General features: G+C 45.4%; 1 protein-coding gene across 13 annotated transcripts in view; it reads left to right on the top strand.

The window, feature by feature from the left end:
- Positions 1-17,850, top strand: part of Rbfox1 (RNA binding fox-1 homolog 1) — a 1,523,799-nt gene that overhangs the window by 590,849 nt on the left and 915,100 nt on the right. For all 13 annotated transcript variants that reach the window (XM_057774158.1, XM_057774153.1, XM_057774169.1 and 10 more), the window contains one exon: positions 10,688-10,735. The gene's annotated coding sequence lies outside the window, so the exon portion shown is untranslated. Of the gene's footprint in view, positions 1-10,687; positions 10,736-17,850 lie in introns of those variants that run through there.

Here is a 17,850-nt window from a genome sequence, read left to right as displayed (position 1 = left end):
TTCTCATGTTCCTTTTAAGTTTCCATTTTTCTGCTCCTTTTAAACCAAAACAAGCAAAACCAACAGTAAATACACAATAGTGGTCCTGAAAAGAAAGCGATAAGCTTCCCCACAATCTTTATGTGGGCAGAGGTGGGCACCTTCACCTGGGAAGAGGTGAGCACCTTCACCTGGGCAGAGGTGGGCACCTTCACCTGGGCGGAGGTGGGCACCTTCACCTGGGAAGAGGTGGGCACCTTCACCTGGGCAGAGGTGGGCACCTTCACCTGGGCAGAGGTGGGCGGAGGTGTCACCTTCACCTGGGCAGAGGTGGGCATCGTTTTAGAGGAGACCTGCTTGTCTAGTGAGTCCCCGTCTGGCTGGTTGTAAAGCCACCCTCCCCCTTCTCCATCATCAGTCTGTTTCTGAGTCAAACATACTAATCTTCAATTTGGTAATTGCATCTTCAGATCCTTTAATGAAGGTGTTTATCAACATATGAATAATTGCTGGGTAATTTTGTATTTACCAACTGCATCCTGCTGGAAGGGTAGGGACACCCCCTGACACACACACACACACACACACACACTTGCAGAAGTCCGGAATGTCAAGGGCAGCAGCTCAGAACAGTCCCTCATGCCCAGTTCACCTGATTGCATCTCTGTCCTCCCTCCTATTCTTCCTATGCTCCTCCAGGTGTTCTAACTCACTGGTTCTGTGACAGATAGGTACAGTCCCATGGGAGAATGTGTGGGTGGGACATGCAGGGAACATGCCGTGAAGTCAACTTCTATCTGATTCATTTCTTGTCTGAATATTATCCTCTGAACTTGCTCACTCCAGGCACCGCCATTCACTACAGAGGTCTTCCTTCTGTATCTTAGGCATATATGAGTGTGTGTGTGCGCACGCACGCATTGGTACATGTATATGGGGGAGTGTGTGGCTTTGTATGTGTGGAGGTACACATGTGAGAGTCACTTCTCTCCATTTACAGTTTGAGTCTTAGCCCAGGCCATGGGGCTTGGCAGCAAGATCGCTACCTGTTGAGCCACTTCGCCAGCATCCCCTTCTCTGTTTTGACAAGGTCTTCCATTGACCTCATCAACAAGGAATGGCAAGCTGGCCAGTGTGCTCCACTCACCAAATGTCTCAGCCTTGCCTCCTCCACCTCGTGATTGCAAGTGTGCAGGAGCCATTGTGTCCAGCAGCATTGTGTCCAGTATATCCCAAGGGATTGAACTCAAGTCCTCGTGCTTGCAAAGCAAGTGCATTGCAGAGTGGGGTATCTCCTTCACCCTCCTTCCTAATATTTTGCCTGAGTCAATTATCCCCATCCTTGTGAAAGGGCTGTGGAGCAGCCCAGTGGCTGCAAGTTAAGATGAAAATCAGAACACATTAGCTTACCCACTGTGAGTACCGTGTGCCTAGAGTGCCCTTTGGCACCTGCAGCCTTGGAGAGGGTGTGGCTCAATGCTGGTCCCTGGTACAGAAGGAAGGGGATAGCTCTTAGCTGGCTTGCCCAGGCCCTATTATTATTTTGTTGCTGTTTGGAACATGGACTCCTGGAGAGAGCTGGCAACTAACAGCTCTTCAAGAAGAATTCTTAAAAGCTGTGCTGAAATATTGCACCTCCTGTAGAAACAAGTGTGATTTACATCTAATATGGGTAATTACTTCTACAGTTAATTAAAAGCACTCTCATTAAGCCCCTGCTGTGGCATCAATGCATAGCTCTTGTGTGCTAAAGGACCCTGGGTTTGGGCTCACCTTCAACACAGGACTCCCGCCCAGGAGCAGCTCCCACTGGGAATCAGATCCACTGTGGTAAACCATCAGTGGCCACCTTAGTCGAGCCCCCACCCACACCCCCACAAGCTCACTCTTGTGTACACAGCTGGAATTGAAGCCCTGCTACCAAAACCTTGGGATAAAGCCAGCACTTGCTTCCGTGAGGCCAGTGAACAGTCCTGCGGAGAGAAGGCAGTGACAATCTCTTGTTTGCTTTGTTTTCAGAAAAATCTTTGTTTATGGGAACCCTCTGTAGTCCTCCGCCTTTTCGGCTTTTAGTTCTCTTCTAAAGGAACTACCATTTCTCAAAGAAATGCTCTTTAAGTCTCCCTAACATTCCTCTGCCTGCTTAGAAGGTCAGTGTGTGGGTCAGTTAGTGGAATCCATTTCTGATAGGTTTTGCTAAGTTAATATGCTAACTCTCTGGCCACATGATACCAGCTGACATAATTCTTAGACTCTTGGGTGATCTTCACTTTTAGATTGAAATTCTAGCTTTTCCCTTTTCACAATACCCATAGCTTGAAGGGAGCATTCTTAATAGGCTGAACCTTGGTAAGTGCGTATTAATATGTGTCTTCAAACCATTTCATTTTTTGGAAAGTACATAGAGTTTAGAATTAAAATATGCAGTTACTGGAGAGTATAATTTTGAGGGCACAGAAAGATTGTTATTTCAGGAAGTTTACAGAGGTTCCGATCCTTTCTTTATGTTGCTTGGCAGCATTTATAGCTTTTGCAAAGTTCCCTGCTTCCATCTGCTGGCCAGACGTGGTATTGTATGTGCTAAAGGCATTTGTGAATGGGAACCTGATAGGAAGTGGATAGAATACATTTTATGTTTTCCTTCACGGATTCAAATAAGTGACCTGATTTGAATCCTGACATTTGAGCTGAGTGGATTCACACTCAAGCATCCATCTGCAAGGCATGATTTCATAGCTGCACTAGTTCTCTTTCCGTGAACATATAGTTTGTCAGCATCCTTTATCGACATGGTGGTGTCTCCTTCCAAGACACACAGGGCACGCCTTAAACCACACACCACACACACACACACACACACACACACACACCAAGCCCTAGGGCAACTGTGTTTTCTTGATCTAGAAATGCAACAGAGTAAGAGGTGGCTATCGGTAAAAGAATAATTGCAGAACACAGGTTTTCCCCTACCGAGCTGCATTTGCCACTGTTTGCGGGGACCTGAGATACCATGGTGACAAGGTGAAGAGATGAAGGGAGGGGACTGACAGATGCACTTTGAAGTCCTGTCAAGCCACCTTCTGTCTCTCGGCATTTCACACCTCTGTTGAGGTCAGGGAGCTTAGTGGATGGCATGAATCTACTTGGGTTCTTTGTTTTTGTTTGGTTTTGAGAGAATCTGCTACAGGCTGGCTTTGAAGTCATATAGCTTAGGGCGACCCTGAATGGAGTAGTCAGACTCAATGGCATTCTCGGAGTGGACTCTGATGTGTGTCAGAGGAACCCCGGATGGATTCAAGTGACTTACACCATCAACTATCAGCGTGTCCCTTCCTCCTTCTCCATGAAAATCAGCTTAATGTCTGCAAAATGGGAGAGCTGGACTCATACTCATACACAGCTCCTGCGGATGAAGTTTCTTTGTATAATCTGCTTTGGAAAGGAAAACAAATAAACACAACACGACAAAACAAAATTGGAGTTGCAGAAAATCGACAAGATGGTCTCAGCCTTGGCATCTAATCTCATTTGCGTTGCTGTATTTCTTCATTTGTGTGTCTGTTTATTGAGAAAGGGAATTAGCATGTGTAGTCCAGGCTGGCCTTGTGATCCCCTGTCTCCACCTTACAAGAATGGTAGATGAGCCTCACCACTGTCACAGGCCCATTACATTACATTCATACACAGATCTCTACATACCTTCTATATGTGTATGTCTAGGCACATATATGCATATATATGTATAGATGTAAAAATATGTATATATATCTGTAGAGAGAGAGCTTGCCCTACTCATGACAAGTATGTGTTCTTTCATAGATATATCTAAGGTGCTTCATGGACTCATTTTTAAAGGAGAAGAAATTATTTTCAAAACAATAGGGCAAGGCCAGTATTTGAACAATCAGAGAGGCCAGCATATAGAGAGGGAAGCAGTGCTAGCCCTGACTCAGGATTCTCTGGACTCTGCACTCCTGGTGCTGGACCGTGTAGGTTTGGAACTCCCCTGCATGTCACGGTTCCGCCATGCCACTCATCTGCAGCTTGTAAAGGAAGTGGTACGCACTTGGGTTCCTTCCCAAGTTGATCACAGCTGTGATTTGGGGCTTGTCATTGAATTCTTGTGTCCTACCACCCTCCATAGGGATGACGTCAGTATGCCTGGTTTCTTTGTCTTTCCCATGATCCCCTCTGTGGCTTGTCAGAAGCAGGAGAAGGATACTGTGACTGGGATCAGTGACCTGAACCTAGCTGTCACATCAAGCCTGAGCAGCCTGCTCTTGCCTTTCCATTGCACTTCCGGAACAGATGGCTGACGTCATCAGTTCCGCAATGTCAGTTCTGTGTTAGGAGAGCACTCTAGTCTCAGTACCGCTCATCTGCTGTGGCCTGGGGGGTCCCTCTATAAAGCATATCTTCTCGCCTGTCTGTGGTCTTTCAACCATACCTTTCTTTAGCAGCTTGAGCTTCTGTTTTAATTTTACACAGTTCCTGGGACAAATGGCCATCCATGCCTTTAGTCAAGCGAAATGCATTCTGTCTCACGTCTGAAGGCTGCAGTCTTAGATCAGGACCACACTCACCCTGAGGCTGGGTGTCCATTGGCTTACTGCAACACCTCTCCGGGGTCTGCCTGACCTTGAGTGGCCTGACACTTCTCTTGTCAAAAGTCACCACATATGAGAGTTGGGGCTAACTAGATACCACAGAAACTTTGTGTCTCCTGAGCTCAATCACACCTGCATACACCGCATCTCCCAATTCTCTCATCTTTATGGAATCTAGGGGTCAAGGCATGGGAATCCCCGTTTTTAGCGGATTATAATTCAGCCGTGCACCTGCCCTTCCTTCTTCATGCTATCATGGAGCTAGGGTTTCAACAGCAGACGTTTTTCTCAATTTACCGGAGGGGGACTTTATGTCCCAGTCCTACAGAGCTGTAAATGATGCTTACAGATGACCCAGGATCACACTGTCACCATCTCATGGCCAGAAAGAACTCTTCCTTGCGAAAGTCATTGGAAACAACCAGCATACAAAACGTAGAAGCAAAGAAAGCTCTCTTAAGAGGGAAGAAGAAACAACGCATGCCTCTGGAGAGAACCAATCACTGTGCGCTTCAGAGTCTGAAAGCAGGAAGAACACAGAGGCCTCAGAAGAGAAAACTTTTAAAAAACGCTGAAAGAATGAGTCTCAGCTCTCCACTCAGAACAGGGATCCACAGAGGTTATGGGAAGGTGCCACTGATGGGAACCACATATACCGGCACTTCCTTAGAAGAAGGAAACTATGCCTCCAACCAAGGAGACAGCTATTGTCCCTGTCACCTAAGAGGTGTTAGCCTCAGCTCTTCTTTTTAAAATGTGTGTGTATGTGTTCATGTTTTTTTGTATGCACAGTCATCTGTATGTGCCGGGGTCACCACTGGCTGTCTGCCTTAGTTGTTGTCTATGGTTTTTTGAGACAGGGTCTCTCACCGAACCTGGGCTCACTAATTCAGCTATCTATCCTCCATGGTGATGAGATTACAAACACACAGCTCCTGGCTTTTCACATAGTTCCTGGAAACAACTTCAGGTCTTCAGGCCCTCATGGCAAGCGCTGATTGAGCTGACTCCCAGTCCTCAGTCAGCCGGTTTTTGTGGAGTCCCCGCCCCCGGCCTCCTGCTATGGTATAACTAACTCTATACAGGGTGGCCCTACATTCTCGGCTGAATCTCATCTGTGGTCAACAACTTCAATCCTCACTGGAGGCAGTCCAGCTGTCGACTACAGGAAGCCAATGAGCCGCTTCTGCAGGAAAATTGATTGCTTGGCAATGAGTACAAGCCTTTAGATTCATACTTAATACTTAAGTCATTGAGTTATTTTCCAAGCGAGGTTATCAAGTGGGGCTGAAGTACTTATGCAACGACTTGGGTTCAGGAAAGGTCACCTCGGAACCATCCGGAGACGTCTGCTCTCCGCAGAGCAGTCTGAACAATAATTTGTTCGCGCCCAAAGTGACATTTTTCCAATTTGAACCCAACATTGTTCAGAAGCAAGCGCCATCCCCTGGGGCGCCTTCAGTGTGGATCTGAGGCGCATGACAAACCAACAATATCATCTAAATAAAAAATCCAGCCTAGGTTTAGTAAATTAATCCTGACAAGAATAAATTGGATAATCTAAGAGAAGCGGCAGGGCTCCCATCCTGCCAGGTGGCGTTTTCCCCCTTCCCTCCATCACTCAGGTGGGCTCTCCATAGCATATTAATAATGAAAACCTGCCTTGGGGGCCATTGATTCCATCAGTTTATTGATTAGCACCTTGCCACTTCTTCAGAGGTCAGCAGAATCTGACCCTCTGTTCCTAACCTGATACTTTTCCACCGTGGAGAAGGAAAGAGATCCCTGTTTCAGGTGGCCAGCGCTAGGCCAAGCAGACAGAGCTCCGGAGCTCGCTGTGCCTCCCTCCGTTGGGTTTCAGATCGTAATTTGTGACGCCCGGGATGAATACAGCAGCAGCCACAGGCCACGTCAGTCTCGCACCCTCCACGGAGCTGCACCTTTCTTCCTTTTGGTTTGTTTTACTTTTCAAGCATCGCACTTTCAGAAGGTTGCCCAAGCCGACACTGAACTAGCTCTATAGCCAAGGCAGGCACTGACTGAGCCTTTGACCCTTTACCCTTGGCTTCCCCAGTAGCTGGAAAAAAAGAACCAGTTCCCTTGCACATTTCCAGGGGAAAGGAGATGCTCCTTGCTAGCCTCTTTCCTTTCCCCATGCTCAGCTCACCCCAGCTTTTGTTCCCTGACAGGTAAGTTCTGAATGAGGTCTCCTAGGCACCAAGCATTTGCTAGCCCAGTATCAATGAGTGTAGCTCCTCAATCAGGAGGCACCTGGTGCCAATGCATCTCACATCCTGGAACTGTCCCTCATATTGCCCTTTTATGGCTTGTGCCTCCAGAAAGGGACAGTAGTAGTTTTTGGAGGCTCCTTTGTTTTGGAGTTTTGTTTTTTTTTTTAAATGTCTCTCATTAGCTCAGATTAGCCTCAAGTTGTTTGGTGGAGGGTGGCCCAGAACTCCTGATCCTCCTGTCTCAGCCTTCTGTGTGCTGGAATGACAGACATTCTCCACTGGGCACATTTGGGAAGGTACTGGGGATTAAAGTCTTCTAATCATGACACAGATCTTATTGAATCAAACCCCAACCTCAGGGATTTTACTTACCTTAAATTCTTTGTTCAAAGGCCCCCTTTCTGTGTAAATGCACACCAAGACTTCTTAGACCACCAACCTGGAGACCTGTGGGAGGGGGAAAAGGGAGGGACGAGCACCTGCTCAGATCACAAATGTTGTGGAATCTGACCCGGGACACAGGGTAGACCTAAGGCATGGTGCATTCTTGTTCACGGCATCTTCATGATGCTGTGTGGCTGGGATGCAGGTCCGTGCAAGGAACCCAGCTCCTGCTCACATTAGCCCCATACTGCAGAGAAGAGACCTGGGATTCTGAATGGGATGACGTGTACCAAAGTCCATAGAGATGCTCCGTGGTGCAAGAGACCTGATGCTGATACTGGAGAAGACCAAACAAGACTCCCAATCCACCCACAGCGCGATGCCTGTGGATCTTCTATAACAGCCATGAGCCCTCACTGTACTCAAATGTGAATCCCCCATTACTTGTTTATTTAAATTGAGACATGCTAGGTGTATGTGTTTATCGAGGTAGCATGGATGTTTTGAAGTCTATCCTTAGAAAATCTAATTCACACCTGGGTGCCTCACATAGACTCTTGTAGTGGGCAACATGGCTCTACTCTTGTGCCCTCTGTTAGGAATCCAGGTCATCCTGAACTGCAGCCGGCACATTGCACAGGAGACTCCTGAGCTCACTCTTCCTTTCTCACTGAGACTGCACCATTAGATTGACAGAATCCTCGATACTCATCCTCTGGTAGCCTTTGGTTAGCCGCCTTTCCCATCTGCTTGTATTTAAGATCTTAGTTTCCGATGGCGGTTGTTATCTGCCCTTGGAGTCTTTCATTCCCTGCCACACTGGTTCACATTCCTTCACGCCACACACTGCCTTTCTTTTGAATGGCTGCAAAATATGATACTGTTGCCGGGCGGTGGTGGCGCACGCCTTTAATCCCAGCACTCGGGAGGCAGAGGCAGGCGGATCTCTGTGAGTTCGAGGCCAGCCTGGTCTACAAGAGCTAGTTCCAGGACAGGCTCCAAAGCCACGGAGAAACCCTGTCTCGAAAAACAAAAAACAAAACAAAAAAAAAATGATACTGTTTGTACACATGGCATTTTCTTCACCTATCCCTGCTTCACACTTAGATGTTTCCATATTTTAGCACCTGAGGATTGTTTCAATAAATACGGAAGTCCAGATGGCTCTGGAAACTACTGATTCAGTTTCATTTCACGAACACAGAAATAGGATTCTCAGACGATGGTTTTGTAGTTTTCCTCCTTTTTTTGTGTGTGAGTATGTGGTATGCATGTGTGTGTGTGTCTGTGTGTGTGTATGTGTGTGTGGTATGCATGTGTGTGTGTGTGTGTGTGTGTATGTGTGTGTGGAGGCTCAGGCTGACATTGGGTGTTTCCTTCCTGTTCTTCACTCTGTTCATTAAAGCAGGGTCTCTCAGCTGAACCCAGAGTTTGCCAATTCAGGCTGATCTAGCTGCCCAGCTGGGTCCTAAGATTTCCTGTCTACAACTTCTGAGCCTTGGAATTATGTGGAGCCATGCAGTTTTTTCATGGGTTCCAAGGATCTGAATTCAGACTTGTGTGAGCCATCTCCTAATCCTGTGTCTCTGTCTCTGTCTGTCTGTCTGTCTGTCTGTCTGTCTGTCCTTTCTTTTTGTTGGAACCTCTATAAACTTCCTGAGATGATCATAAAAATGCATTTTAAAACAAGCGAACAAACGCCTTTAAAACAGCTCCTGGAGTTTCAGGAGCTCACTTTGAGGACTACGCTGTGTTTGTTGAGCTGTATTTGCTGTTCCCCAAGTCTTTGTTTTTGTTTCTGTTTGGTTTTGGTTTGATTTGCATGCATGGGATTGACCTCTGCCCTCTTCCCCTACCCTTTATCCCTGCTTCCCTCTGGTTGCTAGAGTGTGCCTACAGCACCATCTGGGCTCTTCACACGCGCCACTCCATTGGCTGGACTTCACTCCAGGGGCCCATCATCCAGTCTGGACTGTCCTTCAAGACTTAATGCAGGGCTGCTTCTTTTGATTGAAATCTAAGACTCCTGCTCTCAGCATTTCACACCTTCTCATGCAATTGTGTTACATGTAGTGCTTATCTTCTCCCAGGCCCATTTACCAATCTGTCCTTTGTATTTTCTTTCTGTGTCTCCAGAATATGAGCATTGCCAAGGCAGGTCCTTCCCTGGATTTGATGCAGTTTGTGGCACTGTTTATCTAGACGCTGGCCTGATATCAGTGGGTACTAAATAACAATCTTTGGATGTCTTTTAGGTTTGTTCACCTATTTCATGTGTGTGTACGTAAGTGTTGGGGGCAGAGGTGCCAAGTACATGCCCTAGCATACCTGTAAAAGTCAGAGGACAGCTTATTAGAGTTGGATCGCTCCTTTTACCAGGTGTATCCTAGTGACTGAAAGTGTTTAGTAGGCTTAGACATAGGTATCTTTACCTAATGGACCATCTTTTAGACCCCAAATCTTTTGCATAACTAAATTAATTCCATAATTTTTTGTGTGAACGAGTCTTCCCTTCTATCTAACAAGTTCCTTAAAGTTGGGTACCATAAATTTCACCTTTGTATGAGGGAAAAAAATAACAAAGTTGTATTAGATAAAAGGATGCAATAAATATAGATAATTAACTAGGTGACAACTCTGTGAAGGATGGATAGAGAAATGAATGAATGTGTAAGTAGATAAAAAGATGGATGGGTGGGTCAGCATCCAGACAGATAAATGGACATGTAGATGGGTGGGTGGATGGATGGACAAGTTGATGGATGGATGCATGGATAGGTCAGGCAGGCAGACAGACTGAGAGATAAGTGCATGGATGTGTAAATGGATAATGTATACATGGCAAGTGAGATCGACTGATGGTTAGATGAATGGATACATAGAGTGAAAGACGAGTGGGCAGATGGACTGAGGGATCGATGGATGGATATTCACAGACTGATGGACCGATAGTTGGATGAGTAGGTGGATGGGTGGATAGGTGGTTGGGTGGCTGATTGAGTGGGTAGATGGATTGATGGTTGGGAGGATGAGCAGATAGATGGGTGGACAGACAGACAAGTAGGAAGATGGCTGAATGAACAAAATATTAACTAGGTAGCAATGGCTTGTGTTGAAACCAGATATATTTGCATATGACAAAGGCAGAGGAGGACATTAAATCTGATGAAAGGAGTGTCCCTTTGATATGAGTAAGGTAGTAGGGAGAGATGATTTCAATGGCCCTCAGTTTCTCTTTGCTGATCTCTGACCTGTAGCATTCAGGTTCACCCCTCATCTGCATGTAATAAAGCTCTCTTACAACACCCACATGCGTCTAATGCAAACACCACTGTGTACACCTCCAAAAAGCACAGTGAAGTGCAATGACTCGAGGAAGAACTGCCGGGAGTGTGATCTTTAATTAATGTAAAGGGTGCCTCAGCAGTCAGAATATCCTCAAGTGCAAGGCTGACTCCTGCTCTTTCTCCCTTTCTCCTTCTCCAGGATATCCAAGCCAACTGCAGTAACTGCTCGGAAACAGAGGACCAAAAGGTAGGCCCGTATGTCTTGTATTTCTGGTTTCAAACAGAGTAGGACTGTTGTAATTGCAGTCCAGGAGATTCTGGTGCACCTCACCATAATCCGTTCTGGAGGCGACTGTGTGTTGATGATACTTGGAGACAATGGCAGCTTACAATGCCCATCATTTTAGCCCCCGTGGCCAGTGTTCTTTCTGATGGCTGTAGTGAGGAGTGCGTAATGTAATTAGTTTTTACTCCAATGTGGTTCTGTGGTTTTATTTTACTATGTTTTCCGGAAAAAAAATAACTTATTGATGCCTCATGTCACAATTTTAATCAACATGCTTGATATTTGATGCAAGTATCATACACAGCATTGTGTAACATTGCATGCATTATAGGATGGATGATGCCTGGTTTCCCAGCATATATCTGTGTGTATTTGATCCATGTGTATTTACTGGGAAGATGGCTTACCTTGTTTTCCTCCAGGACTCATCCACATGAGCAGTGACTTGCTGTTTGAGATTGGAGGCTCTCTAAAGATTACTTTGGGCCTGGATTAATGAATTTTCCACCCATTTATTTTGTTTGCTAGTCTTGGTGTGGGTCCCCTCAGGAGAAGCAATTGTCAGATCTTTGTTCTTTGATATTCTTGGTCTCTCTTTATTAGCAGAAATCCACAAAAGTTTCTGTGACAAAGCATAACTGACCGCATTGAGTTTCTCTATTAATATGGTGGATCCAAAGAGGTTACACATACAGGAACATGGAGATGGAGCTCCTGGCCACTCCTGACACTGTCTACGGGTTTAGGAAGATGCCTCTCTCTATGATGGTGCAGCTGTGGGCCCATGTGGTCATCCTCTCATGGCGAGGTTTTGAGCAATGGTTTCATGATGGCTAAGGCATCTGCTGACTGATGTGTCAGCTGACTCCTTAGACCAGTACTCACTTCTAAAGACAAGGCAATTGCCTGCATGGTCTGATAAAGTGTCAATCGCAGTAGCTCAAGTGTACAGTACAGTTTTGTTTATACCGAGTCCTGATCCCATGTGTGTTGAAGTTCTGGGTTCTGATACCATGTGCAGTAAGAGAGCACTCTAATGTGCACACGTGGACATTTGTGTTTGGGACACAACAAATTGCCACTTAGATGACACATACACTCCGACTTGTTCCAGCCACTGAGCTCATATTGCAGTGCTCAGAAAGTTCGCTTCCTTCCTTGGCTACATCCCAAATTCAGGGTGCTCTGACTTTCCTTGGAACTTTTATGATGCCCATAAGTATATTTATGTTCAGTGCAATATTTAAGAAATAACGTTCTGATAGAGTTTGAAAGCTGTCAGGGCAATAGGTACCGAAGGAATAACTTCAGCTCTATTATTACCAAGACAGATGAACGGGAACATATTCTGGGAATTCCAAGCCACTCAGACTCTGTTTCTCCTGCCCTTACCCTTACGGTCTGTCCTTCATCAACACCTGGCTCTGTGTTGGTCTGTGAAGCTTATTGGGAGAGGAAGTTATACACAGTCATTTTCTACATAGCTCCCGTTCTTCTGGAGAAAGGAGATTACACACACACACACCCTTTTCACATGTCCTTGAGTTATGCTGGACACATTAAGTAAAAACATTTCTGGGAGATTTTTTCACTTGTTCCCTGAGATTGTGCTGACATGACAGAGTCACAAAGGAACCCGACAGTAGTTGCAGCAGCCCCTGATAAATCTACTAATGTACTCCATGAGAAAAGGCTGCTCAGACTATGTTTCCCTGGCTATGGATGATGTTTCTCCTGGAGTTCTTTCCCTACTTGGAAAAGTCTCAATCAAAATCTAAGTGTCCCAGAGAGGAAGGATCCTCCAGGCTCATCAGAAGAGCACACACCCTGTAATCTCTCTGCTGGCAATGCAGCTGCAGCCACGCAGGGAGGTGTCTGCTGTAGCAGCTGGAGTGGCTACCATTTGCGTCCAAGAATGCATCCTGGTCCCTCTGCTGCTCTGATGTATAATTTGTTGCCATGATTTATAAATTTGAAAAGATGGCTCTGCTTTTGTTGTGTGCATGTACCCCTGTGTCCCTTTCTGTGCAGCCTAAATGCCTCAGGAAATATTGGCAATTTGATAAAGTGGAATTAAAGTGACAAGAGATGACAGAGGTGCCACAATAATAAGTAAACCTGCCTCAGACGCAATGGCCCCATGGCCCATGTGGATTCTTACAGCAGCTGACTGCTTGGGAGGAAGACTTGGCTTTTCTCTAAAACTAGATTCTTGTTAGTTGAAAAGGCTGAACAGTGCCCCCACCCCTCTCTAACTTCGATTTTCCATTAATCTTTGTGATTTATACATACATAATACATACATATATATGTAATCTTTCTTTTCTTTCTCTCTTCCCACATGTTCTGCATATGTAGAAATAGGTCTGTCCCCCCATCTCTACCTTTTCTGTATACCTCAGCGTATATCTCAATGATAATTTTTTTTTTGGAAATAGAAACACTTCAGTAAGGTTCCTCTCCTGACTGCTTTCTGCCCGCTCTTTCTCATTCTTGATAGTGTCTTACTTATGTAGACCAGACTGGCTCATACTCACTGTGTAGCTGGGGATGACCTTGAACTTCTGATCCTCTTGCCTCTACCACTAGAATGCTCAAATTATAGACTTATACCACTATGACTAGCAAAATGTGTGCTGGGCGTTCACGTCAGGACTTGCTGCATGCAGGCAAGCACCCTACCAAATCAGCTGCACCCCATTTCTTCCTCTTCCAGTTTCAAGCTTCCCTTTGTTCCCTTCTGTTAGATATTAATGCTCATTTGGAGATGAGTTCTTACCCGGCTGTGTCCTGGGCTGATTGGAAAAACCATGGCTGTGGCTGTCCCCACACAGTCAAGATCCCTGCTTTTATTTTCAAATTTCATTTGATCAATTCTTATTTTGTGATACACACACACACACACACATACACACACACACATATATACACGTACACACACACACATATACACGTATACACACACACACGCACACACACACATATACACGTATACACACACACACACCCCACACCCTACATGTGGGCTCAGAGAATAACTTTCAGTTGTTTCCCTACTTTCATCAACCAAGGGACTTACGTTTTCAGGCTTGGTGGCCCCTAGAGGAGACTGAGCAGAGAGCAAAGGCATTTCCTTTTTCTCTCATTTTCCTTTGTCTTGGCTGTCTGCTTTCTTTGGACGTAAATGGCGTTTCTCTCCTGCCTGGTCCCACAGTCATCCAATCCCAAAGAAACACTCAGAAACTTATATTATTTAAAAACTGTTTGGCCTATTAACTTGGGCTTATTATTAACTATCTCTGACAACTTAAATTAATCCAAAATTTTTGTCTATGTTTAGCCATGTGACTTGGTACATTTTTTCAGTAAGGCATCCTCATCTTTCTTCCTCTGTATCTAGCTGCTGATTCTGTCTCTCATTTCCTCTTCCCACAATTCTCTTAATCTGGTTGCTCTACCTCTACTTCCTGCCTGGCTACTGGCCAATCAGCATTTTATGGAACCAATATGAGTGACAAATATTACAGTGGACAAGAGCATTTGGGGACCATCAGAAAGCTCACTGTCACTTGGGAAACCTCATCTGGTTATTTATGGGGCATTTTCAAGGTGGGTGCCCATGTGGTCTTATTTTGTTATTTTTACTTTTGACTCCACTAATTAGCAGGGCTCCTGAGAATGTATCCATAGCAGAATGGGGTCATTTCATCTCCTTTGATCTCCTGGAAGATACTACAGACATGTGGAATGCAGTGTCCTGCTACTTGATCCTGGACTATGATGGCTTCCCAGAGGTGAAGGCTACAGAACTAACGTAGATTCAGCAAAGGTGATGGGAGGTAACCCATCACACGGCATCCCTGCTTGGCTGTGTACAGTTGCACAAGCATGACATTATAGCCCCATCGGTTCTGCTCAGGGAACTGAGACATTTGAATTCATTCTTATTTGTGGTGTAAAATCCATCTGAATTTCAAACCATGACGAGGACTGTGATTCTGGTGATGATCGCGGAGGCTGGTGCATCAGTCAGAGAGAGTCTGTCAGGAGAAGACAGGAGCCCATTTGTCACAGCTGTAAACACAGACAGGGCTTCCTTTCCTCACTTATCTTCTGGCCCGGGGCAGCCAAACAGCTTCTGATCTGCCAGGAAACCATCCAGAGGGGTTTCGAGTGGTCCCGAAAGTTACAGCTTGCATTTCCTTTGTGTGGACTTGAAGCTGAGATGACTAAAGAAGCTGATGTGCTCTGCCTAGTGTTGCCCACTCAGAATGTGTCTTTGGCCAGCACATGTTCTGAGTGAGAGGCCAAAAATATTCCTGAACTATGGTATCATCAGGGATCCTGTCCCGTAGTGGAAATATATCAGAGCTTCAAGGATGAAGCTGTCTTGAGTCGTAACCCATGCTGGGTGATCTTTTTGTTAATGCAATGGGCTGTAAGTCATCCATCGATGTCTCTATAAGCAAGTCCTCACTCAATCCTCACTCATGCTCCATAAATAAGCCCGATAAGTCCATTGCTTCACCATGTTGGATTTCAGTCAAATTGTTTATTTGGTCTGCCATCATGCTCTAGCTAGGGTGCATAGATGTTTGTCCACATTTTCCCACAAAAAGCCACACAAAAGGTGGTACCCCAGGCTGGGTACAAAGCTGGACATCTGTATCAAGCAGCATGACAAATGAGTGAAGGTCCTAAGAACTGGAGCTCAAGACACGGGGGAAAACAGGACTTGAGGATGAGATGGAAAATGCATTGGGCCAGGCTAAGGAGACTCAATAAGCAGGGAGAGAACCCAACCCATTGAATAGAATGCAGTCAATTTTACATAGTATCGAGTAGAGTCTTGAAAAAGGATCGGGGTTAAACATATTGCCATGGCCTCAGGATGTCTATGCATAGTTTGCTGAGACATCTTTGCTTCTGATTTCAGGACTTTTGTCAGCTCATTCATGATCTTGGATTTGTGGCTAGGAAACTGCCATCCTATCTCTGTATTCCTTGGCTTTTCTGATCATTCATTTTTCCTTTCTTACACAGTTCCCCAGGCTGTGACTTGTCCTCAGCCACTGTTGCTGTCACACATAGCTCATTCCCCGTGGGCCAAGCCTGGTCTTTGCCTCTGTTTTGGAATAATCATCGGCACCACTTCTCATGGATCCCAGACTGAATTTGAACTCACGATGGGGTCAAAGTCAGTCCTGAATTCCTGATCCTTGTATGTCTACATCTTCAATGCTGAAATTACAAGTGTGCACTGTCACCTGACTTATGTGGTACTGGGTATATAGCCCGGGACTTCATGTATGCTAGGAATATCTACATACATACATATCTATCAGCTGATCCTCATCCCTAGCCTTTTAAATGAGTTTTCTAAAGAGGAAAAACAGAGACCAACAGCAGCACCTAGTTAACATAGAATGCCAAGGGCAGTTTTGAGTTCTTCATATTTAATTTTTTATCTTAACATTTTCTAAGAACCCGTGAGCCATACAGTTTTGTTCCCAAATGAGACATGATCTGGAAGGGCATTAGAAAACATGCCTCAGATCCTTCAGGGATAAAGGTAGAGAAGGGTTTCAGCACAGGTAGTGCTCCATTGACTCCTAACCACTAGGCTGTACTTCCTATTATGCAATCCTATGGAAAAACTAAACAAAGCAAACTCAGTACCTGCTGCTCAAGAATTCAGTCCTTCTAGCATATGAGTAGCTCCCCCAGCTGAGAATCTTTGGAAAGAGGTTCTCAACAGAGTAGAAACAATGGGGACCAGGACCACACAATACTTTGATGATGCCTTCCTGTGCCCAGCATCCTCTCATTCACTCACACTAAGGCATTGTCTCAGTCCTCAAAGCATAGGCACTTCAGGCTCCCTGGGGTGGAGGGTCCCTGTCAACATCTGCTTTGCCAAGCTGGCTGGGAGTTAGCTTCATAGGTAAGAGTTGAAGGTCAGGATGCCTTTATGTGCCTGCCTTTTATAACTACCTGTGTGCAAGTCTTAACTTTGAAAATGAGATGCCAGGAAAGCATCTTTCTTTCATGTATTTTAGGAAAATTAGAGGATAATGGCAAGCTAGGGAGAGAGAAACACAGATGAGACTGATGGGGCATCTACAGGGGTTGGCATGTCAAGTTAAATTAGTCTCCCATGGCCAGGGACACAATTGTCAGATGATGGAGGGGTGCTGGACACACTCTACAGTGCTATTAGCTCTGATGTAGCCCAGAGTGTGCAGGAGGGAGTCTGGAACAGGCTGTCAGATACATACTCCTTTTGACCTGGTTGTGAGAAGTCAGTCCACAGAGCTCTGGTATAGCCGAGTGTGGCTAATAGGTTAGCTAGGGCTCTCAAATGTCAAGGTATGAACACTGGCCTGGCAGCTTCCTGGCTGTTTAATTCCTCAAGTGCCCATGAGAACATGGACATGGAGAAGAGATTCATCATGTGGTCACCAAAGGCTTGGTGAGCTTGAGACTCTTGCCCTGATGTCTGGGTGTTCCCAGAGTTTAAGTTTGCCTCCTTAGTTTGTTATATTTTTGTTGGATTTTTTGAGACCGCAATTCTGTATAGGCAGATCTGGTCTGAAGCTTCTTATTAAGCCCAGGTTCACCTGGGACTCAAGACCCTCTTCTCCCAGGCTTCAGAGTACTTAAACTGTAAGTAAATACATGGTCCAGCTTATTAGGACACTGTTTCTCTTCTGCTTCTTAACACTGACTCAATGTGTTAGCTTCTCATGAGACCAGAGAAGGTATGTCTGGGACCTGTTAGTAAACAGCAGAGAAAATAACAATGCTTCCACTATATCCCAAGTCCCCAATTACTAGAGAATTCAGGCATCTTATAGTTCCAGTTGGGATAAGGCTGTGAAGAAGGGGTTGCTAAGCATTGATCTCAGTGGCTTCCATTCTGATTGGTTGTGACCCTGCCTGAATGCTCCTGCTGATAATAGCAGACTGAAAGTGAGAAATAGGAGTTCCGCTAGAAAAAAAAAAAAAAAGCATGATCGATTAAGGATGCCTGCAGAGGGTAAAGCTGTGGGAGCAGTGGTATATGTGTTACATAT

Source organism: Chionomys nivalis, chromosome 7 (genome assembly GCF_950005125.1).
Source record: "Chionomys nivalis chromosome 7, mChiNiv1.1, whole genome shotgun sequence".
In the NCBI taxonomy this organism is placed as follows: Eukaryota; Metazoa; Chordata; class Mammalia; order Rodentia; family Cricetidae; genus Chionomys; species Chionomys nivalis.
The sequence above is the reverse complement of the archived record's forward strand: the minus strand, read 5'-3'. Positions and strand labels throughout refer to the sequence as shown.